This window comes from Periplaneta americana, chromosome 6 (genome assembly GCF_040183065.1).
Source record: "Periplaneta americana isolate PAMFEO1 chromosome 6, P.americana_PAMFEO1_priV1, whole genome shotgun sequence".
Classification (NCBI taxonomy): Eukaryota; Metazoa; Arthropoda; class Insecta; order Blattodea; family Blattidae; genus Periplaneta; species Periplaneta americana.
Window position 1 is genome coordinate 45,916,478 of NC_091122.1, and position 27,570 is coordinate 45,944,047.

At 34.1% G+C, this 27,570-nt stretch overlaps 1 protein-coding gene across 2 annotated transcripts in view; it reads right to left on the bottom strand.

Annotated features, from left to right (window-relative positions):
- CngA (Cyclic nucleotide-gated ion channel subunit A) overlaps positions 1 to 27,570 on the bottom strand; it is a 1,115,443-nt gene that overhangs the window by 808,251 nt on the left and 279,622 nt on the right. For both annotated transcript variants that reach the window (XM_069828038.1, XM_069828039.1), the window contains exon 2: positions 16,855 to 16,982. The gene's annotated coding sequence lies outside the window, so the exon portion shown is untranslated. The remainder of the gene's footprint in view (positions 1 to 16,854; positions 16,983 to 27,570) is intronic.

Below are 27,570 nucleotides of genomic sequence, written 5' to 3' on the forward strand. Positions count from 1 at the left end.
CCCTCTATAATAAGGTTTTTAAGACCAATAGTGCCATCTGAGAGCAACATCTGCATTCAGTGATATCTCCTCTTTGAAGTAGTACCGAAATTTTCCACCAGATTGGCTTTGTTTTGTGTCATGGCTACTTGATATCAGACGCTGTATACTGTATCGACAATAAAAGGCATTTTCTTAAGGTAAGTGTTAAGGATTTTGTCTCTTAATATGCATTACTGTTTTTCTTAGGTTCATGCTATTGTAATGAAACTTGTACAGATCTGTTGCTGAAGGTTTCTTCTATTCAAATAGATGCAGTTTAAACATCCTAACCTAAACGATCACCAAATGGCGGGGTGCCAATGACTGTAAAGAAAAACATGTGAGTTTCAATTATTGGCATCCTGTGCCAATGACTATGCCTAACTGATTCACGTTTTTATCGTGACGTTTTGATGCCATAATGTTTCTTACGTTGCTACATAACCTCAAAATAATTTTCATGCGTTTAAAATTATATTTACCAGTTATTGGCATGGGGTGCCAATGTGTTATGTATGTGACTATCACTACAACTGTTATAGTTATTGGCAGTGCCAAACTAATTGATTTACAGTATTATTTTCTCTCCTTTCGAAGATTCATCAACATGAATGACGTAAAATTTGGAAGATAAAGAAGAAGATTGGAACTAAGAAATGTTGCAATCCACAACATTTAGAGGCACTTTAGACGAAATTCGAGGTGGAATGCCCAAAAAAAACCGCAGCAAAAAAATACAACATTCCAAGATCTACATTACAATTTCGACTCAGTGCCAAATTTGCAAAATCTTCAATGGGACCTGCACCAGTACTCAGTGAAGATGAAGAAAAACTGTTATTAAAGTGGATTGTTACCTGCGCCAGAAAAGGATTTCCTCAGAGGAAACTGGATGTCCAACTATCTGTTAAAGAGTTCCTAACCATGAACTAGAGAAAAACACCTTTTAAGGACAATATGCCTGGGGATGGGTGGTTTCGATCATTTCTTCGTCGCCATCCAGAGGTTTCCATCCGAACAAGTGAAAGTGTAACTTCATCCAGTGCACCGTTTGTGAAGCATATGACAGAAAATGGTAAAGAATGATTCGTCTATCTTTTAGCACATGATTAGTCATTCATCATTTACTACTTGATTTCAATTTTCCACGTAGCCTACTTACTATGTTTATCTTTTTGAAGTAGCTATGCCAGAGAAACAATATTATAACTACGTATTGACATCACTGTTCTCTCAATCCTTAAATGAATATGAGAAGTTGAGAAAAGGATACTGTTGAAAGAGTCCGTATATTTTAGGAATTGTTTAATAATTTGCTTATTCTTTTTAATTCTAGGTTTAAGCAGGTTGAAGATATTTTGGAAGAAGAGAATTCTTTAGACATTCTTCAAGATTCAACAAGGATATTTAACGGCGATGAATCAGGGTTCCAATTATGTCCAAAAACAGAGAAAGTTTTAGCCTTCAAAGGTGGCAGAAACATGTATGAAGTTGATAGAGGTCCTGCAAAACTGTCTATAACAACAATGTTCGCCATCTCTGCTTCCGGACAGATGTGTCCATCAATGGTTATATATCCTTATCAAAGAATTCCCAATGATATCACAAAGAGAATCCCCGACGACTAGGGAGTGGGGCACAGTATACATCTGGCTGGATGACAGCCAAAGTGTTTTATGAATATATAAGAAATATTTTTGCTCCTTATCTTCGCAAAAATAACATAAAAACACCAGTAATTCTTCTTGTTGATGGCCACCGCACCCATCTACGTTCCAACTTAGTGAGCTCTGCACTGACTTAGGTATAATTCTGATTGCTCTTTATCCCAATGTGCACCTGAGACAATTGAGAAAATGTCTCCCCTCGGAGAAGTTTTGCAATGGCCAAATACGCCAAGAAGAAAGTTCAAGACAGAAAGAATGCCATTTGTCATAACATGTAAAACATAGAAAGTACTTTTCGAGGAGAAGGAAAGTAAGAAAAAAGAAGAGGCACTTGCTAAAGAAGAAAGGAAAAAGAAAAGAGAAGAAAGAATTAAAAGGGAAACATGTAACAGTTAAGAAAAATACTTGCGAAAAAAGGGGAATGTGCTTTAAATGTACTAAGACTGTTAGACCGAATGACTTAGAGTGTTCACTATGTAAAAAACATTTTTCATAGAAAATGTGTATCAGATGAACACAAAATACACATGCCATTACCAGAAGACGATGATTCTTATGTTTGCCACAAGTGTTTCCAGTATGCTGATAGTTCTCCTAATTGGATGGATGAGGGCTCCGAAGACACAGAATGAAAATCTTAATGACATAAGTTAATAAATTTGTTAAATGGTCTTTATATTTGCATCATGCTGTGTGTTAAAAGTTTTTGCTTTTAATAGTGTCAAATGGATAGTTCCGAATATTATGTTCTTTTTGGGTGCCAATGACTGTAGAATTTGATGCCAATAACTATATATTCAAGTGCCAATGACTGCGATTTTCAGAATTTTCAAAACAATAGATTTTTATTAATTGAATATAAATTGAATAAACTTTCAAATATGTATCACTGCATGCGTTAGACTTTCCTTTTTCCATTTCCATTAAGACATTTGCCTATAAAGACATTCAGATTAGTATAGTAGTGAAAGAATGATGGAAGATGTCTTAACGGTGCCAGCCACTATGCAGTTCACCCTATCTGAGTATTAATACAGAATAATAATCACAGAAATGCTTACGTTAATAAGCACACATCTTCTCTTTATTGTGGATGCATTGCTAATATTAATACCAATATCTTTAGTATTTATGAGCATATCTATTCTGAATAATTAAAAATAATGAAGTAGTGAAGGCAGCCGTTTTCACTGCAAATATATCTCGATATAATAATGAGGCGTGTAACATATGTTCTCTGGCAGCCATGATTCACGCTGTGACAGGACGTTAAGGATTTAACTGCGGGAGTATGCTATGTTAATTTAACAGTGGGTTTAACATGATGTTAGCAGTAACAACAGTTGATGAAACATCTCTTCCGTTAAGTTTACTGTTAAACTGCCTTAACGACATGTTAAATATTTAACAAGGGTTCGTGAAACTGGACCTTAGAATCATTATTCTTTTCACTTACTCTTTATCTCGATTACATTCTTCAGACTTTTAACTGCAGTACATCTATCGAATGTAACAAAGAAACACACAACATGAAAAAGAGTGGAGCCGAAAGGCTGCTGCTGTGTAGAATGTTACAATGGCTGTAATACATCAAGGTAATCGTCAGACGAGGGATTAGATTTCACGCCTGCAGCAGTGCAATAAATAAACTAGAGACTTCGATACCGTCTCCCTTTGGGCTTTCTCTACTCCTTCGCGATACGATTTCCACAACATAGCATTTAACTAGTTTCAAATTTGAAAGACTTTACGGCAGCGGTGACCAAAACGGGTATCGTGATTACTAAGGGGCGGATGTTGATGACTTAAAAATCTACTTAAATTGATCATTAAAATGCCCTTAAACTAATGGGAAAATGGCATAAAATTAAAAGAAAATGACATTTAAATATTATTCACCGTACTCGCATCCCAACTTCTTAAAAATTAATCACCTTGTTTCGATGACTGCCGTGCAAATCTCGGAGAGAGGAAGCAACTTCCTGGAATTTGGCTCAGATAAAGGAAAAGAACATGCAACAAAATGAAGGTTTTAAAGGAAAACTATAGATTTTAATGAGGGTTTACAATGTGTTTCAATCAGGGGTGCTCCATATCAGTGCCTTCATTCTCCGTCTCCTCCTCCTTCCGCGCTGCACTTTTGTTACCAGATCTTCCAGATGAGGGAGTGTGAATGACAAAACAAATTGAGGGCGCAGCGTGCATTCTTGCAATCTTTGTGTTAAAAATACTGTCTACTACAGTAGACATCCCTTCCAACCATGTTGAGGACACAACGTCCTGTCCAGGACATGGTGAAAGTTTCCCCCTTTCAAATATAAATTCTCAAGACACCCTCGTACCGACAAAAGAACAGTATCGGTCAAAGTCCTCACTTAAACTAAGTTGCTGTCAAGCATTTTATATTACTTCCGTTGTGTGAAGTGAAGCCTTCAGTAGAATGAGGGATGGACTTTAGAGTTTGTTCCAAACAATAAAACTCAAACTACACTGTTATTCACTTATTCAGTAGGTAATTACTACTGATCTATTTGGTTAGAAAATGATTTTCTGACCGATCGGTAAAGAAGAAAGTAAAATGCATTCCAAATGATCTAAAAGTTCTTCAAAGTATTAAAAATGAACAAAAAATGCCGAAAAAATATAAAAATTACCTATTAGTTAAAAAACGTCAAAATTCAAAAAATGCAATATAAGAAATTACTTTTTTTACGTTGATATTAACCTAGAAAGGATTTCTATATTAATAGTCATCGTCCTAATGTGAAAAACAAGAAGATGACTTTCCATCAACATCCGCCCCCTAGATTACATTATGTAATCACAGATATTCAAATAGGTAAAGGGAGTTTTCTCTACATTGCTGTCTGTCTCATTCACGTACTGAAGACAGGCAGTGGCGGTATCATGTCGTTCTACAAACCATCTGCCTCTGAAAGTAAGAAGGCACAGTTTCGTAACAAATCGGGTGAGAAACTTTTTTGTTCTACTGTGTTCAGAGGTTCAATTAGGAGTATTCTGAAGCAACATCAAAAGGCATTGCAAGAAATGTCACATTGAATAGACAAACGTAACAAATAATCTATACTAATAATAAATCTGTAGCCAAAATGTTTCTGGTAATTTTCGATTTTCCAAAAATAATTGGTCCTAACATATATAATTAACCGCCTTGAAACCGAAAATCGCTTTTTTGAAAATGTTGTTTGTAGACTATGTGCGTCTGTCTGTATGAATGTTTGTTACCTTTTCACGCGATAATGGATGAACGGATTTCGATGAAAATTGGAATATAAATTAAGTTCGTTGTAACTTACATTTTAGGCTATATGGCATTCAAAATACTTTATTCAAAAGGGGGGTTATAAGGAGGCCTGAATTAAATAAACCGAAATATCTCGCTTATTATTGATTTTCATTAAAAATATTACATAACAAACGTTTTTTTTAATTAATTTCCGATAAGTTTTATTCTATACAAAATTTTGATAGGACTGATATTTAATGAGATAAATGAGTTTTAAAATTACAATAACAACGCCATCTAAGGCGCTGTTCTCAAATAAAAACAAATGACTTCGTCTACAAGGGTCCTTGGACAAAAACAATCGAAAGCTATTAAACATAGCCTAAGAGAATCTTTCTGTGTTTGTATGAAGTAATATCGGAAGCTAATTAATTGTTTAATTATTATTTCACCATTCGAAAGTGTAGTTTCTGTAGATGGATATAATTCTACAATGTTATTACAGTAACTTCTGAAACATATAGCAAGTAATATAAAGTATACACATTAAAACTAAATGATATGTCAATCTTCATTAAACTATGGTTGCATGTAATAACAATTAAGAAAAATGTTAAAGGAATTGTCATTGCACCAAATGATTGCTCTCTGGACCAAAATTATCGTATTTTAATTATTTAAATACAATTTAAATTAAGTAACATATTAAACGATTTATCCTTCTATCAAACACGAATGTTCCCTGGATCAAACGTCCTATTTTAATTATGTAATTACTTTATATTTATTTATGCTCGACCATGCCGAAATGTAGTAATTATACACCTGGTAGCAGACCTTTAATGCATGTCATTAAAGTACACCTACTCATTAAAGGTCAGGTCTTTCAGCCAATAACGACTCAGGTTACAACTGTTCAGCCAATGACAGGTCAGCTTTCTACCGTTATAAAACCGCAAGTATCGATTATTCTCGGATATGCAACCGAAAGAGAATTAGCGAAAAGTCACGGAAACTGGAAATCCAATACTGTCGCAGAAGGTTATGTTCTGTTACTATAATGATTAGCGTTAATTGTAAATAATATTCAAATAAATTCAATTTGTCATCTCGTTTTTCAATGTCTAATTTAATTTCAATGTTATCTCTGTAGGTTCTTATGGCCTAGCAAGGTCAATGTGGACATCTGTTCCTCGAAAAAAATGAATACTTTCGCGTCTGCGCACATCTCACAACATACGGGACATTGGTCAAGGTCAGATACAAAGAAAATTAATAATATCAAGTTAGAAATATGGTCGAGCATAAAAAGTCGTATGAAACTCGCCTATAATGGTAATTAAGAAGCTCGTATGAAAATTATGAAACTCGCTTGCGCTCGTTTCATAAATATCCATACTCGCTTCTTAATTACCTTCATAATAGGCTCGTTGCATAATGTACTATTCTAACAGGTGCAGCGGAGCGCACGGGTACAGCTAGTAGTAGTAGTAGTAATAATAATAATAATAATAATAATAATAATAATAATAATAATAATAATAATATCATTTTTATTTTTATTATTTGTTGATCAGTAAATGTTGTTATAAGTTTATTATTCTGTATGAAAAAGTGTCACGTAACTGTAAAATACCCTGCATAGGAGAAACTTGCCCGCACCGGGATGTTAATGGTCAAATGGTGATTTACGCATATCATATATATTATTTTAATGTACCGAAGTAATATATATGATATGCGTAAATCACTTAGTGATTTAAGACGGTGCTTATTCCGTCGGATCCCAGCCAATCAGTCACTCATAACGAGTGCACCTCCGCACTATGTGGACATCGTCCTACGTTCACTGATATCTATGACGTAGTGCAGAAGGCAGGCCACCAGAGGGAACCCAAGAGGTGGAACTTAAACTGACACGATTCGATCCGACACCGGGATGGGAATCCGGTGTGACTTAGTGGATAAAGCATCAGCGCGTAAAGCTGAAAACTCGGGTTCAAATCCCGGTGCCGGAGAGAATTTTTATCCGTTCCACTACTCTTTCATCGTACGATGACGCAGAATATCTGTATGGAAACTTCATATGTACTTCGGTACATTAAAATAATATATATAAATTATTTTTATTTACTGTTGTTAGTAAAGTGAGTCATTGTTTCACATATTTACATTTCATATACGAGTACATTACATTACAATTAATTAGAAAATTGCAAAGAAACAAGAAATATTGTTTTAAAATTACTATTACACTCTTACTACGTCATACTACTTTTGACCAATAAAACGGTACGAAATGACGTATTTCAACCAATCATGGCTGCTTATCGCACAATTTTATCGCGTCCCTAGCATTTCTTTCTTTGTTTGCCAACATTGAAACTGCGCTGGTCTGGACATAAAAATATAATTACAAACCACTCCAGTCGATGCACAGTAGTTTCAAATATGACTCGCATTGGCATTCAAGAACAAGAATTAATAAAAATCACTTATCATACCTATGCATCTTCTGAAATCCGTTTTTCAAATAAATGAAGAGCACCATTCGGAAATCCTGAATAAGTTGAATACATCATGTAGGCCTAAATCAACGAGTTCCAATTCTATTACGCACACGTCGAATATAACATCAATTGAACCACCAACCACATTCAAATTTGAAAATTGTACATTCAATAATTATTCCTTTTAAAATTATTCATTCGGAAATTATGAATAAGTTGAATACACCATGTAGGCCTAAATCAACGAGTTCCACTTGTATTACGCACACGTCCAATATAACATCAATTGAACCACCAACCACATTCAAATTTGAAAATTGTATATTCAATAATTATTCCTTTTAAAATTATTCATGTTTATTTTTTATGTCATCGTCGTTAATTAAAACTTTTCTAACACTTGTGTATATTAGTTAGGTTATGTTATAGCTTCTGCTATATGATATTATGGATAGTCACGTTTCAGAGATTATTTAATATTAAGATTTATTGAAAATCATCTGTCAAGCGACGTTGATTACTGGGATTCGGATAATTGAAGTGGAATGTTGCATTTTAATAAAAATGAAACTGAATCAACAAAGCCTTCTTGACTAGTAACATTGCCATCGTGTATAATAGATCGAGAACTTCTCGACGAGAAGGCATTGCTCATTACTGCCATCTAGCATGCATCTAGCGTAATAGGCTATTTGTAATGTTGAGATGGTACAATAATACATTTGAAGACAGTTGTATTTTCGTAAGTCAATTAATATTTTATTGTATTGGAGTACTTTGTTACTTCTAATATTTATATACTTTCTTCTAATCGTGTAATAGTCAATTAAATCCCACTCGAGTTTTGATTTTCTCTAGATAAATCAAAACGTCTAGTGAGATTACTGTTGACAAAAAGAGGCATTTATTATTGAATTACTAAGAAAAAGGCAAAATAAAAATTGGCTCTGTCACTTTGATTTACTCCAAATCACATTTATATCTATTTTTCAAATTTCAAATGTATTTACAATTTACATTTGAATTGAATACATATGAATATATACCCGAAATGAGCATATGCTCGTGCTCTATGAAAATAATGATTTGCTTGCAACCAAGAAAAAAGGCATTTTGCCAAACATCCGGGCGCTACTCATTACTGTCCTTTCATACTCCCAAACTCCCGCCGCTTGCTCTTCGTAATTGTAAACAATTATAGTGTACCCTGGAAAATCATCCAAATGATGTGAAATACGTAGCTGATGAATTCCGGGAAGCGATATGACCTTTGAAACCAATAAAATTTTAACAAACTCCGTCATTTTAATTTGCATGCTTCATTTCTACGTATTACCGGATGCCTAAGGCAAAGTTTGGTTTCCTCTCCCATGTTCAAACATTGAACGACGTTAACACATACGATAAACCCGATCCATCTAACTTTTGAAAGATGTTTAAATAATAATAACGTAACAATTATGCAAATAAATCCCCCCATGTACAGGCAAGCATTTCCTGTAAGTATCTTTTTCGGTTATATAAGACGCTGTATCAATTTGCGAGCTTAACTAATTAGCATCCAAAAAAATGTTTAGGCTATAGCGAGGTGATATTTTGCGAGAGAAGTTCCTATGAGATTACTTGACATTCGCTTTACTAGTAGACAAATCTCTGAACCAGCCCAACTGTGGAACTATTTACCTAGTTCTCGCTTCACACTTCTAGCATCCCACCGTAATCGTGATACGCGTACACAGCATAACCTCGTTCTATCAATACCATATCATCAAACATTTCACTACCCTGCTTCCTTCACAATACACACAGCTCGTTCCTGGAATTGCTTGTCACAGGAAATCAGAAGCAGTCGGAGTCTAAAAACTTGACTTAGAAATGTTTTTATTAAACAGAACTAGACTCTTGCGGAAGTTTCTAAATAGTCATAAATGACCAAGTTATCATTTTTTTCTCCTATCTCTTCTTTTTTCCCCCTTTTTTATTATCTTGATATATTACTTAATTGTTTGTACCTGTATGCTATATAGTACGATTTTGCTATTCAAATTTTTATGTCTTGTAACCCACATATATTCTATTAGTATATTAACCAGAGGTCTGCATCGGACGTTTTCGCTCGAGCGCCAAGTAGTTCATAGCATAATCCGATAGGTAGCGCATATGCTTGATGGGTAAAATTGTCACGAGCGATAAATCCTCGATCGGTATAAGCCGAGCGTTAGACATTCGTACTTGTTACAGTGATGAACTGTGTAGTAACATCATAGATGTTTATCATTTCAAAACTTTGCAGTGTTTAACTAACCTCTCCATAGTACAATTACAAAACTTGCTTTAAAATGTAATATAAATGTTGTAGGTAAATGATTTTTTTTTCCCCACACAGGAGTGATTTTGTTTTTGCCACATCTGATAGATATTATTGGATGTAAATGTAATTATTGTAAACGGAGAACACAATCACGATAATGCAAGAACTGTATCAAGTTTTCTAGTAGTAGTAGTAGTAGTAGTAGTAGTAGTAGTAGTAGTAGTAGTAGTAGTAGTAGTAGTAGTAGTAGTAGTAATAATAATAATAATAATCTCTAATAATTAGTTTATCAATCTTTGCATCTGTAACAGTTGTGCAGCATGATTTTTCGTTTTATTATATTTTCTGTGACGTTATCTCTGTACTAATACTGTTATTAATCTACTGCTATATCAATAATATTTTGTAAAACGTTTTTACATTGTCGCAGTATATAGGCGGACCACTATGTATGGACCTATCATATTATATATGTAGTAAATCAAATATTGAATAATTATTATTTAGCAATAACAACTGTATATCGAAGTTTTTCATACTACTTTATTTATAACTTCATGTTCCTGTTTTGGTACGTTCCATTGACTGTTCCATTAAATTAAACGTTTGTCATAAACGCAGAAAATAAAGCCTTATTTTTACCGTTTGAGCAAAACATATGTGTATCTTATCTGTCGCCTTCCATACAAGATAAGACATGTCGGTGAGGTGACCTTGTATTGTGCTTCTATTTATTACGAGCGTATCACGACCGATCGTATCTCACTCGAGGGTGCGACACTCGGCAGAGTTCAAGCGAGCGATTTAACTCCAATGCAGCACTCTGATATTAACTGTATATTATATCTCAAGTGAACTAATCGTCGAATTTATCTCGAGCATTTTAGGTCTTAAAAATTGTACAATATTCTCCTTTTGCTATGTATATTTTATGTAATTTTTAAGGTATTTTCTTTTGTGTTGTTTTGTTATCTAGCACATAATTTTGTAAGTATTTCATGTACAGCAGTGGCAAAAAAACCGGACTGATCCTTGTAGCTGATACAAAATAATTCTGTGCTGTGTATTGTGTCAAACTGTGGTAATTTCAATATGGATAGTGAAGCCAGAGGTATGTACTGCTATTTAATGTAAAAATACGCAGTTATCTTTGCCGAATAAAGGTAGAAATGTAATATTGATGGCAGACGAAAATAAAACTCTCAAAACTTTTTCGTCTAAGTTTGAGGCACTGAAGGAAACAAAAGACGGTAAGAATCGAACAAATGCAATAAATTTCACTGTTACAATTAATTATACAAGATGGATGTGTTTTTTGATTAGCAAAATTTGAATATGTGACTCTGAAATCAGCTAAAACGGTCGGTCCGGTTTTTTTTTTTTTTTTTGCCACTACTGTATATTATTGAAACCTGGTTGAGTGCAAGAGAGGGCCTTTTGGCCTTAACTCTGCCAGGCAAAATAAAACAACTACCACTACCACTACTACTACTAGTACTGGTATTCGAGCTCAAGCATAAGCAGGCTTGCAACAAATGATTCAATTATTATATTTTCCAAATTTAAATCATTCTCAATTTCCTTCATCCTGTTTATATATAAATATAATTTATTTCCAAGAAATAGTCTGCCCAGGCATCCTGAGTTGCCAAAAACACAGAATAACACACATATAAGAATAATAACGATTACAGTAAATAGATGAGTCAAATTGAAATGTGAACTAGGAGCTTAAATTTAAGAAATAACAAATTTGTACGTATATTTATTTATTTATTTTAGTAGGTTATTTTACGACGCTTTATCAACAGCTTAGGTTATTTAGCGTCTGAATGAGATGAAGGTGATAATGCCGATGAAATGAGTCCGGGGTCCAGCACCGAAAGTTACCCAGCATTTGCTCATCTTGGGTTGAAGGAAAACCCCGGAAAAAACCTCAACGAGGTAACTTGCCCCGACCGGGAATCGAACCCGGGCCACCTGGTTTCGCGGCCAGACGCGCTGACCGTTACTCCACAGGTGTGGACTTGTACATATATTTGTAACAATCACACACTAACGAATAGAAATGGGGGGGGGGTTATGATATTCCGTATAAATGATTTTTCAAAATTGCCACAGATGTTACGTAAAATGTGGGAAACTTTTAGGGAACAGATAAAGGGCCTAATACTAGCAAAACAGTTAAGTTCAGTTTGATTTTTTATTTCTTTAGTTGGTTATTTAACGACGCTGTATCAACTACTAGGTTATTTAGCGTCTATGGGATTGGTGATAGCGAGATGGTATTTAGCGAGATAAGGCCGAGGATTCGCCATAGAAAACCTGACATTCGCCTTACGGTTGGGGAAACCTCGGAAAAAAACCCAACCAGGTAATCAGTCCAAGCTGGAATCGAACCTGCGCCCGAGCGCAGCTCCGGAACGGCAGGCAAGCTCCTTAGCCGACTGAGCTACGCCGGTGGCTTTGTTTTTTAATTACAGGTATTTTTATCGTACATGTTTTAGTTACCACATTCGTGGATTATGTTTATTAAATCAGTAGCCATTGTAAGAAAGAGAATCTACTCACATTTGCCAACTGGCAACTGAAAACAATTTTGATTTTTACTTATGGAAATATGGAAACATTTAAAAGTAAATGTTTATTCGAGACCTAATAAGAATATTGAAATTCTTCGATATGGTCCGTCTGAGGAATCTGTGGAGTAGAAAGACGAAACAAGACTTCTGCGCAAGTGGTATGTGGGAGGGTTAGGACCAATGACCGCTCTGGGGAGAAGCATTGCTTGAACGAAGTGAGCTTGCAGGGAGGGGATCTGTAGACATTAAGAAATCTGGCCACACTTCCTGTTAATACCATCTGTTACCACGAGCATCTTGCCCCTTAGCGACCTCGAGCAGATGCTGCCCGCAATACACTTCGGCACACATAGATTTCGAACATTCACTCCGCCCACATGCGCAAACTTACTTCACAGATTCCTAGGACGGACCATAGAATGTTGAAGGAGGATGCCAACAAATACAACAGACATCTGAAATATGGGAGAATGTAAGACAATCCATGATATTGCGCTTGTAAATCTGTATTAGAACTCATAGGTGACCATTTCAGAATCAATTGTAGAATTATGAATATTTACTTACTTACTTACTTACTTACTTACTTACTTACTTACTGGCTTTTAAGGAACCCGGAGGTTCATTGCCGCCTTCACATAAGCCCGTGATTGGTCCCTATCCTGAACAAGATTAAACCATTCGCTATCATCATATCCCACCTCCCTTAAATCCAGTTTAATATTAACTTCCCATCTACGTCTCGGGCTCCCCAAAGGTCTTTTTCCCTCCGGCCTCCCAAGTAACACTCTATATGCGTTTCTGGATTCGCCCATAAGTGCTACATACCCTGCCCATCTCAAACGTCTGGATTTAATGTTCCTAATTATGTCAGGTGAAGAATACAATGCGTGCAGTTCTGTGTTGTGTAACTTTCTCCATTCTCCTGTAACTTCATCCCTCTTAGCCCCAAATATTTCCCTAAGCACTTTATTCTCAAACATCCTTAACCTATGTTTCTCTCTCAAAGTGAGAGTCCAAGTTTCACACCCATAAAGAACAACCGGTAATATAACTGTTTTATAAATTCTAACTTTCAGATTTTTTGATAACAGACTGGATGATAAAAGCTTCTTAACCGAATAATAACAGCCATTTTCCATATTTATTCTGTGTTTAATTTTCCCCCGAGTATCTTTATATTCATTTATATTTGTTACCGTTGCTCCCAGGTATTTGAATTTTTCCACCTCTTCAAAAGATAAATTTCCAATTTTTATATTTCCATTTCGTACAATATTCTGGTCACGAGACATAATCATATACTTTGTCTTTTCGGGATTTAGAATTATGAATGGATTTTTAAAATAAAGATGTAAAAAAAAATTGTAATAAGGAAACGTGTATGGACTAAAAAATATTTGTAATTAAAAAACAAAGCAAAATTGACTATATAGACTATTTACATTAATTTTTACTTGTTTCTAGATCCTGCAACTATTCTCGAAAGGATTTATTCATTTATTTATTTATTTACTTATTTATTTTTTATTTATTTATTTACTTATTTATTTATTTCTTTACTTATTTGTTTTTATTTATTTATTTCTTTACTTATTTATTTATTTATTTATTTATTTATTTATTTATTTATTTATTTATTTATTTATTTATTTATTATTTACTTATTTAGTTACTTATTTATTTAACAGCCTTTATTCAGCACTGATGTAAATATGTCAAATTGTTTCTTTCTAAACAGAAAATAAAATTCGAGCTACATAATGACTACAAGCATCCCTGAGGAAAAGAGACACATTCATCACAGCACGCACGAACTCCTCGTGGGAGAGAGCCAAAAGACGGAAACGATTTCAGACGCCTCAATAAACATGCTGGAAACCCTCAGCAACTCGCTTGATAAATCGAATTTGTCTAAAAAATTCAGTTTCAATGTTGTAAAGTATAGGTATAGGGTCTACTCGTACTCAAGTTATATTCTAGAGAACCTACAAGTGTAAGTGTGTTTAAAAGATGGGGAAATAATAACCTGAATATCCAGGAAAATATACAGAGTGGCGCAAAAGTAAATATAGGGGAGAGTCGGGTAGTATCGGACATCGGGTAATATCGGACAGTGCGTTTCTTTCATCTACCACCATATGGCAGTACCTGAATGACATGGTTACGTTTCTCTATGCGACATCACAGAAACGCAACCATGTCAATCAGGTACTATCATCGTGTGGTAGATGACAGAAACTCACTGTCCGATATTACCCGATGTCCGATACTACCCGACTCTCCCCTATATTTAGGGAATGTATGTTTCTAGGTTGATACGACGTACTACGTACGTTGATATGGTTGGTAGGAAACAGGAAATGACGCGTAGTCTTAACAAATGAATCATTTATTTATTAACCATAGTATTACTCGACCAAGGCCACTGGAGTCCTGCAGCCCGGAGCCGTGGCGCTACTACTCCTGCGTTCGTAATACCGCATCGCGATAGTTCACATTACGCCCACTCGCCTTGGTCGAGCAATAACTTAGTTCTGACAACACAAATAACAATTTTCACAAAATGTTAACGAAAGAAGAAATAATTTTCGCTTTGAAGACCGCTTACCAAAGCGGTGTAAGTGCTGTACTAAGGGAATGGAGAGAACATTTAGGGTCAAATCCACCAACACGTAAGGCTGTTTATAATTTAATTCATATATTTGAAACTGAAGGGTCTGTTTTGGATGCACCTCGCAGTGGGCGACCTAGGGCAGCAGGAACTGAGGAAAATGAACTCAGTACCTGTCTGGCTGTTATGACTAGTCCAAAGAAGTTCACAAGACAATTAGCTGTAGAGTTTCCAGAAATGTCACGTCGGTCAATCCAAAGGATGTTGAATCAGCAGAACTTCAAAGTGTACATTCCACGCCTGATACATGGGTTACTGGAAGATAATCCAACAGGCGGCTACGATTTTGTGAAATAAATTACGCTCGATCAGTACCGTCATTTCCCATAACTGTGATCCTGGAACACACTATGGTCCAAGATACAAACATTCAAAGAACATTGTAGAAGTAACATAGATCGTTCGTAGATAGCTGCAGTGATTTGACTTCAAACTAAAGTACAGCAAAAATATAGATAAACGAGGTACTACGTTATGGACTACAAAATTTGAATCGACCATGGTTCTGTTCCAGGACCATAGTTATTGGAAAATGACGGTATCCATTTGACCAGAATTTTTTATTAACATTTTGTGGTTTGATATACTGGTTTTAAGTGCATACGTGCATTCACATTTTGCTGTTTTTAGTGCACATGAATCCGCTCCCTATTTATACATAAAAGTAGCTTTTTCGTAGTCTATGAATAAATGTGGGTTTTCAGATTGAATTCTCTGTTTTTCAAGTAATAATTAAAACTGTTTGTTAATTGTAAAAGTAACGTCATTTTATACCAACTTTTTTTAATTTATAAATATTACAAGTGCGAGCATAAAATAAACGTAATGCAGACATATTATTAGAGATGAACAAAACTAACTGCCGCTCTCGCTCGCTGTGTTCGTTGCATTTGTCTTTCGAGTCTCGTCTCGTCTCGTCATTCTCGTGCGCTTCGAGTCTGGCTCATCATTCTCGAAATAGCATTTCGTCGGCGTGTAAAGATTTCGTAACTTTGAATAACATGCAGTACGTCATTGAAATAAATAAAATTATCAATGTTTAAATGAGACAAAAAGACAAAACAGAACAGTATCTTAGTTATCAAAATGTTCTGGTTCTATTATATTATATTACCTATGGTTATATATTTATATAAATAGAAAAAAAACAATTCTCAAATAAATTTGCAAACATAACATTAATATATTTTTACTTGAGATTGCACACTTGATCTCAATGATACAAAAAGAAATTAATTAAATAAAGACTGGGAAACGGATTATTATACACTGAAAGGTAGAGATGATGTTTCAAATAGGCTACTTAATTGCTTATACATATTATATAACAGTTGCCAATGTAGATAAAAATTCAGTCATATATAAACAATTGTGGCGATTCAAGGCTACTTGACTTCAGGACTTCGGGAATCATCAATATCTAGTCTCGGAACACTCACAACCAGTCTTTACGTCAAGGACGCGATGTAATACAACATTGTCGTGTGGGTTTTTGGCTTTGCGGGCGATGTTAGTCTCGCTTTCTCGATCGTTGTTCATCTTTACTACATATACTCGGATTCAAGACAATATCATTGCACAATGTACAATATACTCTCCTTCTGAGTAGGGTAGAATGTTTTTAATTAATTGAATTCCTGTAATAATTTATAACTTTCTAAAAAGATTAAAACTGAAGTGGTTTAACGAAAGCCTATTCTTACTGTGTCGCAAGAACAGGCGCTGTTTCTCGTTGCGTAATGTCATCTTAAATCTTAAACGAAGGATCTTTCTCCGGTTACAGTCATTATGTTACAACTTAAGTGGTCTTTGTTAGAAAGGAACTTAAGAAAATTCACTTACCTTGCCAGTCTAGTTGTGCTGTGACTTCTGAAAGCGTTGCCTTTCATCCACTTCCATCAAGGAAGGCAAAGACATCAACGCCTATTATGCAGCTCTCTGTTGTCTTCTTCACTCAAGAAATTCCCAACCTGAAAGGAAAATATGAATCATTACTGAATTACACTAAAGAAAGAAGATATTATAATTTAACAACAAAACAAAGAACAATATCAAGATCTTACTAATAATATCACCATTAGTGTATTGAAAGTAATTTCATTTTAAAGTAGGATGGTATATTATAGTCCGGATTAGCTTACTTAATACTCTAAGGGTGAAAGTTAACCATTTTCCCTTTCATTACTGTATATACTAGTGGATTTTGGTGATTTTCTTGTTTGAAGATTGCATTTTTTTTTGCCAACTTCGTTTCGAATTTCGGTACCGAGAAATACTACAACTGGTAGTGATTTTCTAACTGTTATGTTGGCAATAGCGACAGCAGTTGTCGGTAGTGCAAATTCTGAAAATTCAAATTATTCTAGATTTCTGAACCGTTTACTGAAAGCTAGTGAAATTTTAACATAGGTACTAATAATTAATTAATATAAAAAAAGGTAAAGGTATCCCCGTAACATGCCAGGAAGGCACTTGGGGGGCATGGAGGTAGAGCCCCATGCTTTCCATGACCTCGGCACTGGAATGAGGTGGTGTGGTCGGCACCACGCTCTGACCGCCTTTTACCCCCGGGAAAGACCCGGTACTCAATTTCATAGGAGGCTGAGTGAACCTCGGGGCCGTTCTGAAAGTTTGGCAACGAGAAAAAATCCTGTCATCACCTGGGATCGAACCCCGGACCTTCCAGTCCGTAGCCAGCTGCTCTACCAACTGTGCTACCCGGCCGCCCAATAATTAATTAATATCAGCAATAATTTTAATGGCTACATAATATTAGTTATTTTATGTGTTCCGTTGCGTTGTGGTTACAATTCAAGCTTATAGTCAGGTAAGTGTAAATATAACATACTTGGTTTGAATATCCCCTTGGGTAATCGATAGAAATACCATTTCACATTTAAATTCATTTCTTTCGTGTTTATACTTTTATTACAATAATATCAAAGAGAGGAAATATTGAAATTCATTTTACTTCGATTGTTGTCGTAACACGAAATACATCTGAAAATATACGACGAAAATTGATCGATTTATAAATCGTGCAGTGAAATAGAATTATGCTCAACGAAATTAATTCCCATAATTAATTAAAGAACTCTTTCCTTTACTGTATCCTAATTCTCAATTTTGTAGTCTGCGAGCAAGCACGATTGCACAGAGCTATCGGAATGCTTGCGATCAATTGTCATAACTGGGATTGTCGTATGCATCATGTTTGTTTAATAATGACTCTTAGCAGGACCTCCTATATTACCGGACCTGACACTGTGAGCGGAAGTAAACAAACATGGTGGACAATAGAGTAGTAACGCAAGTGTGAAAGTATACGTACTTCATGTGAATGTTTATTGTATTTCTTGTATCATTTGCCTCTAGTGTAATCGTTGAAGGGTTTATAAGTTAGCATATAATAATAGAATTGTAACATAATTAATATAAATTGTTTTCGTAGAGAAAGCTTGAAAGTGTTATGTTGTTAAAGTTAAAATGCCTCGCACGTGTAGTGTACCAGGTTGCAAATCGAATTACGATAAAGAAAGTCCGTTTGTACATGTATTTTTTTTCCAAAAGATACAGATTTAAGGGATAAGTGGACAAGAAGCATTCATCGTGAACATTTTACCCCAACAAACAACTCAGTGGTAAGAAAACTAGCAGTGAAGTGCAGCAAGGTTTTGGCCAACTTATTTATTAATAATTACTGCAAGGTCCATTGAAAGACAAAAATAAAACCCACCGAAAGTGTTCCAAGTTCAAAAAATAGGCTGCTGTGCTCTCCAAGCCGTGAATTCTTCAGCGTTTTTAGTTTACAGCCTATCTAATCCCTTGTGTAGGCCTATGTATAAGTGGATATTACAGTGATAAGCTATAGTGAATAGTGTCATTTCAGTCTGAATTAACATTAGTGGATACAGTGAGAAATTACAGTGCTGTGCTCTCCAAGCTGTGAATTCTTCATCGTTTTTAGTTTACAGCCTATCTAATCCCTTGTGTAGGCCTATGCATAAGTGGATATTACAGTGATAAGCTATAGTGAACAGTGTCATTTCAGTCTGAATTAACATTAGTGGATACAGTGAGAAATTACAGTGCTGTGCTCTCCAAGCTGTGAATTCTTCATCGTTTTTAGTTTACAGCCTATCTAATCCCTTGTGTAGGCCTATGCATAAGTGGATATTACAGTGATAAGCTATAGTGAATATTGCCATTTCACTCTAAATCAACATCAGTGGATATAGCGAGAAACCACAGTGAATAGTGTCATTGCATTCTGAATCAGCATCAGTGGATATAGTGAGAAACCACAGTGAATAGTGTCATTTCATTCTGAATCAACATCAGTGGATATAGTGAGAAACTACAGTGAATAGTGTCATTTCATTCTGAATCAGCATCAGTGGATACAGTGGATAGTGTCATTTCATTCTAAATCAACATCGTGGGCACAGTGTTAAACTGTACGTAGTGAATAGCTAGTTTTATTTTTAATCAATCTCAGTGAATACAGTGACAGAGTTTAGTGACTAGGAAGACAGGACTCCATATTATATAATTTCCAGTTGCTGATGAAATCTATTTGTATAATCCAGGTAAGATTTCCTAAATCCTGAAGTAGCAGCTATTCAGTATTGTATTACTGTCTTCTATTTCCTCACAAATCTGAATTTTACAGGAGTTAATTGGGCAATTGCCAATATTCATATATAAAAACATATAGGCCTAGGCCTAATATAATAACGTATTGAAGCTTTTAATCAGTTGTTTTCTTTTATTATTGGTGTATGTAGGCATATTTTTATGTTACTGATTGCACTATGTTCATTTATGTAGGTAAGGAACTTTATTATTAATTGTTTCATTGAGAATTTTGTTAAAATAATCTCATCGATGCCGTATTTATTTTAACTCATTGCAATCTACGAAATCCCTCTCCCGGCCGCCATCTTGGATGCCAGTGTCAGGTCCGGTAATATAGGAGGTCCTGCTCTTAGGCATTAATTTGATTATCTCTTCTTAAGCATGGACTGTAGTTCCAAGATATGAGAAAATAATTATGTTTGTATATCGTCTAATTTTTCAGTCTTGTAAGATTACTTAAACCAGTGGTTCCCAACCTTTTTTGACTGACGACACACTTATTTGTTTTTATTAACAACTAGCCGTACCCATGCGCTCCGCTGCACCCGTTAGAAATAAATATAAAGTAATTACATAATTAAAATAGGACGTTGATCCAGGGAACATTCGTGTTTGATAGAAGGATAAATCGTTTAATATGTTACTTAATTTAAATTGTATTTAAAATATTAAAATGCGATCATTTTGGTCCAGAGACCACTCATTTGGTGCAATGACAATTCCTTTAACATGTTTCTTAATTTTTATTACATGCATCCATACTTCAATGAAGATTGACATATCATTTAGATTTAATGTGTATACTTTATTTTACTTGTTATATGTTTCCATTGAATTATGATAATAACATAATTTTAACCCTTGTTTTCTACGTATTCAGTAAATGGAGCTTGGGCCACTATGGTTCTGAACCCTTCAAATAACTTAAATAACTTATATTATATTATATTATATTATATTATATTATATTATATTATTATATAAAAAATGTGTTGATAACTGATGTACACCGATAAGTAAGTTTTTTTATTTGTTATGGGGGCTCTTGAATCTCAGGAGGGACAAATTTTATTTTACAACAGCGCAACATAATCTGCTTGGCTCATTACCCAATTTTTTTGCATTGCATTTAATGCATATGTATTTTATGTATTTTAACACGATTCAATTGGGCATATTTAAAATTTGGATTATAAAATAATGGAATGCTAAGCTAACACATTATTACTGCATACTAAATCAATACACTCTTGTGGTTCGTTAATTCTCTGAGATAAACATTATTTTAAGAAATACAGGAAACGAATACACAGAATAGCCTATCAAGTTGTTTGTGCATAAGAAGCTATTTTAATCTTATCTGTCCTCAATTCACTCCGACGTTACTGTAATAACATTATAGCATTATGTCCATATAGAGAAACTACACTTTCCATTGGTGAAATAATAATTAATTACACAAATCGGTTAATTTAGCTTCCGATATTACTTCATACAAACACAGAAATATTCTCTGTAGGCTATGATTCATAGCTTTCGATTGTTGTTGACCAAGGCCTCTTACAGACGAATTCATTTGTTTATTTCATTACACCGCCTTAGATGGCAGTTATTTTAAATTTGAAACTCATTTATCTCATTAAATATCAGTCCTATCAAAATTTTTCAAAGAATAAAACTTATCGAAAATGATTGTTAAAGAAATTTTTGTTATGTAACATTTTTCACAAAAATCAATAATAAGCGAGATATTTCGATTTATGTAATTCAGACCCCCTTATAACCCCCCTTTTAAATAATGTATTTTGAATGCCATATAGCTTAAAATATAAGTTACAACGAACTTAATTTATATTCCAATTTTCATCGAAATCGGTTCAGCCATTATCGCGTGAAAAGGTAACAAACATACAGACAGACATACAAACAAAAATTTCAAAAAGGCGATTTTCGGTTTCAGGGTGGTTAATTATATATGTTAGGACCAATTATTTTTGGAAAATCGAAAATTACAGAAAAATTTTGGCTACAGATTTATTATTAGTATAGATATAATAACAACCACCAGTGATTTTTTTTTTTCTGGGGGAAAAGGTGGTGGAACTCTGTGTAGAATATTTTATAGCGGATGGGGAGATGATTAGGTACGGGAATTTTGTCGTTTTTATACTTCTTTTCGTCCAAATAAGACTTTCAAGATATACGCGGAATTCAAAGAACAATTATATTAAAAACATAAATATTCAAACTTATTTCGCTTGCATGATGAAAATTCGTTCCATCGCGTTTCGCCAGAAAAAAGAACTGATAACTTTTATGTAATGTCAGACATCTTCTGTTCTAGATAGGTCGATGTTAACACGTAATTGAAGATTCTAAAAAACAAGCAGCAAATTGAGTGGATGTCCGATAAGAGATTTTTATTATCGTTTTTTGAAACTTACCTGTTTAAATTAATGTGAAGTCTGCGATTGGTGGGTTGCACAAAATTTATCTATAAGTGGCCTTATGATTGACAGGCCAACACGTAAATAATCTTCAAAATGCACTTTTCATAAAATAGTCGCATTATCATCCACTCACACGTACTACATTCCTGAAACTGACCAATATGTTCTGACGCTTATAAACTCAGTTTATTACTAAGTGGGAATTGAGTAAACGAATTACTAAGCATTGTTGCAGGTGTTTACGTTTCATTGGTAAAGTCTGTCTCAAAATAAAATGTACCGTAGAAGTGGGTAAAGTCAATCAGTGGGTATATAATCGATCATTTGCGATTTATATTGAAAATTATATATTTTCTCAGTTACGTGTTAAAATGTTGTTATGCTGACTTCATTGCTGTCATTGTAAATGTAAGCGAGAGGGACAACAAAAAGCCTGCGAATGCCAACAATGGGAACACTGTGTAATTACCGTTGAAGTGAAAATTATTTTAAATTTTTTCTCTTAAATGAAAACAAAGTCTCACAAACTCTAAATTATCGTCAGCAATGAAAGGAGACAGGAACTATACGTTGGTACTTTTCGTTGAGATTGTATCCTGAAATAATAGTTTTTCAGTTCGTAAATGTTAGTATTCAAACTTATTATTTTAAGAAAACTTGTACCTTTGTAGGGTTAAGACAATCATGCCATTGATCTACTCGAAGCAGATAGGACCAGCAGGAAGACATAAATTATTCACCGAAGTACCTCCAACTAACACTTATAAACAGAAAAGTGTCATAATACAGCTTATATTGATGGGATAGTGGGGAAAGAGGAAGACGAAATTATGGTAAACTTCTTGCGTAAGAGAAGCAATGCCAAAGGAACATTTTGTACACCCCTCTGTACCTGACTATGGGAACAACGTAGTTTCTGAAGTGACATGAGTAGGGAAAGATTTCAAATAACATCTGATATAAACCTAAGGAATATTGCATTGCATTTTAGATTATAATTGAAGTGTGGTATTTTAATGTAAATTTTTAATTTTTAAATCTTTGTTTGTTGGTATGTGAAGTATTAAAATGTGTTATTATGCTTTTTAAGGTGGCAATCATAGTCACGTTTGTACAGTGGAGACCTATAGGCCTAATTGTATCGAATAGTATATGATCACAGTAACAAAAGATACACTATATAATGCTATAGGTATATATTGGAGATTATTATTGTTTTTTACACCCCTTATAACAAATAAAATATATGTAATACACTTAATTTTTTTAAACATAAACAGTGATCGACTTTACTCCGTAATATATTAAAATCGATCTTAAACTAAAAATTCAATGGTCATCGATTTTACCCTATTTAAGCAGGTAACTTCGATCACAAGTAAAATTTAAAAAATCAGTTTTTGATATATTGTAATTCAATTCTTGTAACGTGCCTTCATAAGTGAATGATATGACGAAGTGCTATTTTCAAAGGAACTGCGCTCCATTGCATAACCTCAATATCATAAAAAAATTGCAAAATTTTGATTGACTTTACCCTTTTCTACGGAACCATAATCAAAGACTTCGTTAAATAAAAAATGCGTTGTAAAGAGATTTTCTTGATGGCATAAAATTTATTTTTCAATTTAAAAATTTCGCGACACACTCCATGGGGCTGCGCAAAACTTGAGAACTTCTGACTTAGGCGATGGTAGTAAATTACTTCATAAATATTGTTGTTGATGTCATATTCAAAGTCTTCGCTCTTACATCCCTACAAATATTCTGCGATTATTTCACTTAGGTTTGATTCAATCTGTCATCCAGTATGCTATAATGGGATGGGGAAGAGCAACAAAATTCACACTTTCTCCGCTTATACCTATTGCTTCAAAAGCGGATAATTAAAATTTGCTTAAACAAGTCAATCGTTTATCCAACAAATTTGATATCATTTTTTTTTTAATTTACTCAGTATGCCCCAACGAGTATAACTCATATGTAGGGGCTATACAAGAACACATACATATGTTGTACAATGTAATTGAAAACGTCATGAAACTATAGTCTGTGAAAACAAACAATAACACAAGAATTTATTAAAGAAAGAAAGCAAAATAAGAACAAATAATAAGATTACATAAAGTTTTGGGCAGAAAGAAGAAAAAGTTTGAAACCATGAAATAAATAAATCAACTGAGAATTAAAATAAATAATCTTCCCAAAAACGTATTTTTAAACAATTCTTAAAACACCGGCAATTTGGTCAAATTCTATTTTCTAAAGGAAGTTGGTTAAAAGTTGTTGTTAAAAAATGGTTAAGTCCTTTCATTCCATAAATTACTGAGTTATGCTGAGAAAAAAACACATAGTCTTTTTGTCTTGTTAAATAAGTATGTATATCTTTATTAAACTGAAATGTAATATTACTATGTATTAAATTTTTAATAACTTTGTACATGAAAATGGCAGCATCTAATTTGATAATTGATTCAACTTGTAGAACGAAAGAAAATTGATATAGATGTTTAACTGGAGTCAAATAATGAAAACCCAATAAATTTCTTAAAGCTCTATTTTGAATAATTTCTAAAGGTCTCAAAGCAGTTTTCTTATTATGTACCGAAATAAATTACATATACATTAAATGAGAATGGATAAAAGCATAATATACATTCAAGAGACAAGATATAGGCAAAGATCTTTTGTGCGAGATCGTGCGTATTTGCTTGGTTTCCGCACAAAACCAATCCGCGGAAAGTCTAAAATTCCACATTCAGTATTCCCAACCTAACACACACAACAATTTCCCTCTTGTTACCGCTTAAGTGACATATTGATTTTACTGCTTCAGGCTTTTAACATATTATTTTTAGAGACATTCAATACAGTAATAATTATAAATCGGAAACTTACTATTGCAATTTCACCTAAATTGCACTGTTAATTATTGTGTTTAAATATTTGCAAAAATTAAGTAATCTCTACAACTCCACTAAAGTTACTGCATTCGTGATACAAGTAACATTAAGGAAGCCGTGAAAAAATCAACAAGATTCCAGACTCATCATAGACTGGGGGAAAAAAGACAGACGTATATCACGGTCTGCTGGAGTATAGTAAACACAGTAAACATTTTAATGCAACAATGTTGAAGATAGATATTTTTGTTTTGCAAATTTGTCGTCATTGAACAGAAACCAAGATGGAGATTTCATTGCAACTAATCAGAAATTCCTCTTTCAAGTATGTAATAAACGATTTCCGCACAAAATAATGTACGATACACGAGCGGTATGTTTTCTTTCAATTCTCGGAAATTAAAAAAGCTCAACTACGTTTCGCTTTTTCAAACTTTTCCTCGAACATGAAAACTTCAACATACCGCTCTTATAATGTATATTACTATTAAGCCTTTTCAAAATACCAGACATTGGAGCAATTTTCTCACAGACAGCCAAAATATGCTTATCCCATGTTAAATGTTCAAATCGATTTCCAAATTGAACAAATACATTATTAAAATATCATCAAAGATATGATGAACATGTTTATTCTAACAGAAGGAATTTGACATGTAACCGACCGAGTAAACGTTTCAACCGGCCGGTTATAAATTCTCGACTGCATGCGCTCGAGAGTATCATTTCCCGGCTGCATTCTTCACAAACGCAGACTGATCGGCGAATTCGGTCGGCCGTTTTCAAGAGAATGCAAAGGTATAATTTTATTGTGATACAATAAAGCAACATTGCTGAAGAGACTAGTCTAAATTTCATTTGCTTGGTTCCTATACACGGTTGTGGGATTCCTATGAAATTATCATCATTATCATAATCATCATCATCATCATAATCATGGTGGAAGAAAACTTTATTTGTGCGAGATCGTGCATATTTGCTTGTTTTCCGCACAGAACCAATACGCGGTAAGTGTGAAATACCACATTCAGTATTCCCAACGTAACACACATAGGCCTAACAATTTCCCTCTTCTTACCGCTTAAGCGCGACATTCATTTTACTGCTTTAGGCTTTTAACATATTATTTTTAGAGACGTTTAACATAGTAATAATTATAAATTGGAAACTTACCACTGCAATTTCACCTAAATTGCAATGTTAATTATTGTTTTTAAATATTTGCAAAAATTAAGTAAACTCTACTACTCCACGAAACGTATTGCATTCCTGATACAAGCAACATTAAGGAAGCCGTGAAAAAATCAACAAGATTCCAGATGCCGATGTTATTACTGCAATATGTTATATAAATAATATTGTTAAAATATTAAAATGAAAAATAAATCATTACATAACCTTACCGTTTGCTTTAAGTTGGCATTTATGGACTGGGGGAAAAAAGACAGACATATATCACGGCCTGCTGGATTATAGTAAACACAGAATACATTTTATAGCAACAATGTAGAAGAAAGATATTTTGGTTTTCCGAAGTTGCCGTCATTAAACAGAAACCAACATGGAGATTTCATTGTAACTAATTAGAAATTCGTCTTTCAGGTATGTAATAAACGATCTTCTCACAAAATAATGTACGATACACAAGCGGTATGTTTGTTTTCATGTTCGAGGAAAAGATTGAAAAAGCTCAACTTCGTTTCGCTTTTTCAATCTTTTCCTCGAACATGAAAACATCAACATACCGCTCTTGTAACGCATATTACTATTTCGTAGTGCATACACGCAAAAAAAAAAGAAGTTCAACAACTAACCATAAATAGCTTGAAAAAGTAAGTAGGAAGGCAATGGATCACGAAGTGTCCTAAAATGGAAACTCCTGTGAGGAGGACTTCCAAGAGCTCCAAATGCAGATTTATTTTATATGAAAAGAAAATGGGGTTTTACGTTTCCTAGTGTCTCTTGTGCTTACGATGCGAACTGAAACATTGTCCAACCTTTGCCTCCTAAAGTACAGAAGGTATAGCATTCTAATAATATATTACTCACATGGAAATCTTACACAAAGTCAGATAGAATAGTAATATGCGTTACAAGAGCGGTATGTTGATGTTTTCATGTTCGAGGAAAAGATTGAAAAAGCGAAACGTAGTTGAGCTTTTTTAATTTCCGAGAACATGAAAACAAACATACCGCTTGTGCATCGTACATTATTTTGTGCGAAGATCGTTTATTACATACCTGAAAGACGAATTTCTAATTAGTTGCAATGAAATCTCCACCTTGGTTTCTGTTCAATGACGGCAACTTTTAAAAACAAAAATATCTATCTTAAAATTGTTGCTATAAAATGTTTCCTGTGTTTACTATATTCCAGCAGGCCGTGATATACGTCTGTCTTCCCCCCCCCCAGTCTATAAATGCGAACTTAAAACAAACGGTAAGGTTATGTAATGATTTATTTTTCATTTTAATATTTTAACAATATTATTTATATAACATATTACAGTAATAACATCGGCATCTGGAATCTCGTTGATTTTTTCACGGCTTCCTTAATGTTGCAT